The following is a 3,213-nucleotide window of genomic DNA, read 5'->3' on the forward strand; positions in this document are numbered from 1 at the left end:
AATTCTACAACTTTTACTCCTACTGCTGTTATTGGCCATTACCACAGCTCCCATCAGATTGTGCCATTGTAAGAGTGTTTATATCATGAAGTTTAAATGAAGTCCATTGTATTCTTTATTAATCTTTACAAATTGGTGCCGCCTCTTCCTGTTTCAACAGTACATGATATCTGTCCACACCTCATAGTCTGCCTTTCTTTCTATGGTGATGTTACTGAACACATCTGTCTTAGAAGCAAGAGAATGGAAATCCTAGTTTAACTTTTCAAGTGCTACAAATCAGATCTTCAATGAATTTGGTTAATCAGATCACTTAAAGTTGTTCACACAAAGGACCAATAACTATAATGAGAAGTATTTTAGCATCCACACCAACAGACAGTACTGTTCTCTTAAATCTCTTAAATGTTCCTCTCATTCTGTTAAATTTATACACACAATTCTGCCTTTCTCTGCCTTTTTCACTTCATCTTTATCCTGTACTCCCTCACTCACACATTCTTTTATGCTCTGTTGTTAAGGCAGAAACTGAGAGTTTGCATGATGGCATTTTCTCAGACGCTGAATCTGATGTGTACAGATGAACTCAGGAGCCTACTAGAGTTGCCAAGGAACTTGTGCTTGAAGTATATAATTATATCTGCTTTATTTATATTTTTTAAACAACAATAATGATTAAACATGGGGTCAATAAATATTTTCTTGTTTACAGCTGAAGACCAGAAACGCAAAGAAAATCAGTCAAACCAGTCCTAAAGAAATGAGGAATGAACATGGACTTCTTGTGCCCCAAAAGAAAAGACAGAAAGGTGAAAAGTTTCACATTTCCATTTTGTATGTCTGAATTCAATGCAGTTATGTGTGGTACAACATTGATGTTAATCTCTCAAAAGACTTTTCAAGTCCGCAGTTATAGTTTTTCACATATACATCTTTTTTATAGCTCCTAAAATGAGCAAATAAGCTGTGGCATCATCTCTGTGATTTGGAAAGGAAATGACTGAATATGGTGAGTACTGACACCTGCAACTGTATTCACCAACACTATTACTCTAGAATGGTTATTGCTGTTATTGCTGACTTATTGTTTTGTCTGTTTGTTTGAATTAAGATGGAGCCAGTTGATGAAGATATCAATTGAATGGCCACCGAGTGCATCACTGCTACCTGAACCCATCAGTTATCTGCTGTGAAGACTGCATTCACAAACCGCTCTACTGCGACAGCTCAGATGTTACGGCCTGTAAAAGTAAACATCACAGCTAAACAACGAGAGCTAGTTGTGGTGGGATTCTTTGGCCAATATCCCCAACAAGAATCAATGTTAAGTCCAGTGCCACAATTATAAATAAAAATACTATATATTGTTTATTGATTTACCATACCCTAAATACTTGTTTTGGCCCTCCAGGACATCTAGACCAGGTGGAGTGTGAGGAGGACCGTCAGAGACTCCAGCCAGCCGAGCCATGGATTGCTCTCACTGTTACCATCAGGCATGCGTTATCACAGAACCTACACCAGCAGACAGTGAGACAAGTTCCTTTCACAGGCAATCAGACTGAACTGAACTCATACAAATAAAACCATACACACCCCACCAACCTCATATGCCCTGCACTCTTATCAGTTACGCTGACTGGACTCAATATTATTATGCACCCTGACATTCTGTTTGCACTAATTCATACCGTGCTGCACTGCAGAGATGTATGTGTACTGTGATTATTATTGTTTTCAATTCATGCTCTCTGTATAGCATAATTTTTAACATATATTGTTCTCTACCTGAATTGAGTCCCTTATATATGTGTGTTGCATATATATATTCAGAATTTGTATTTCATATATATTCATGAATTAATTCATTTGTCATCCATACTGTCACGCTGCAGTCTGCACCCAAGACTTTCATCACCTGTATACTTGTGTTCATTGTATTGTGACAATAAAGATATTTGATTTAAATTAGTTACATGTCTTTTGTTCATCAGTTGTGCTGTAGGGTGCTGCATAAGAACTGCAAAAAAAAAATTATGACATGGAAGATTATGATATGTCCAGGACATGGACAAGCAAGAAGAGGAAGAAAAGCAGGAGAGCTCTAAAAACTTGATGTGATTCTTTGGGGCTCAAGACATTTCACCATACATGCATTTGCATGGCTTCATCTGATTCGAAAAACATGGTTTTAACATAACCCATTTTTAATATTGTTAAAAATTGTATATCATTTGTCTTAATACACTACTTTAGTTGTCTTTATGTTGTATCCTCCAGTAAAGTACTGCACATGGTGTTGGATAATAAAGTAGGGTGAATATTCTATATTAAGAATGGTGTTTGGTATATACACCATTTAATTTTGTAAACAATAGATAAATGTGTTTTAATTAAGAAATGAACATTTGGTTACATTAATGACATTCAGTTAGATGAAGGGCAGGCTGAAAGCTGCATTAGAAGATACTGCATGGACTATAATGCTGCAGGAATTTCATGCACAACTGAAGGTGATGGACAAGGGAAAGATCAACATGAATCCAGTACTGTATAATAAGCAAGATGAGCATGCACATTACTGATGTTTAGTACCCGAGGAGGACAAATATGAGGATTTTACACAGAGACACAAATTAGCTCTTAATATTATGATTCTTTGCATTGCATGAATTGTATGGCTTTGCACTATAAACTACACGCTCTCTGTACCTTGTCTTACTGAATGACACATTGACACTGTGAAAGTACAATCAAGTGTCACAGTATGTATAGGTTGTTTAAATTGGTGTCTTTGTTTACTTTCAATACTGTATCCTTGCATCTGATGTAATTCAATATTTGGCGCCTATTCCAAATAGGCACTGATGTATATTTTTATGGTTCTATTCTTATTCTAAGATAAACATGACTTACAACTTACATATTGTCAATTTGTTGAAAAGAAAATCTTAAAAATTATGACTCAGCACAGTCCATGATGAGAAAATGTATGTGTATGTTTTACTGCCCTTCCATCTTCAAGGGCCCAGTAGAGTCCCCTAGAAGAGCAAAAAAAATGTAAATTTCAAATGCCTGTAAATCAAAGTCTGATTATAGTGTCAAAGAAAAAATTGGCAGGACAACTACTTATGCTATGCTAATTAAATAATGTTGGACAGAGTTTTCAAACATATATGGAAAGGTGGTATAAAGGTGTTTAAAAAAGTGCAC

At 35.8% G+C, this 3,213-nt stretch overlaps 1 long non-coding RNA gene across 1 annotated transcript; it reads left to right on the top strand.

The window, feature by feature from the left end:
- Positions 1-902: 902 nt before the first annotated feature.
- On the top strand, positions 903-1,971 carry LOC113042159 (uncharacterized). Its single transcript, XR_003275545.1, has 3 exons — positions 903-1,009; positions 1,112-1,323; positions 1,412-1,971. It is a non-coding gene; the product is annotated as an uncharacterized LOC113042159 (long non-coding RNA).
- The last annotated feature ends 1,242 nt before the right edge of the window (positions 1,972-3,213 follow it).

The sequence above is a fragment of the Carassius auratus genome, chromosome 3 (genome assembly GCF_003368295.1).
Source record: "Carassius auratus strain Wakin chromosome 3, ASM336829v1, whole genome shotgun sequence".
NCBI lineage: Eukaryota > Metazoa > Chordata > Actinopteri > Cypriniformes > Cyprinidae > Carassius > Carassius auratus.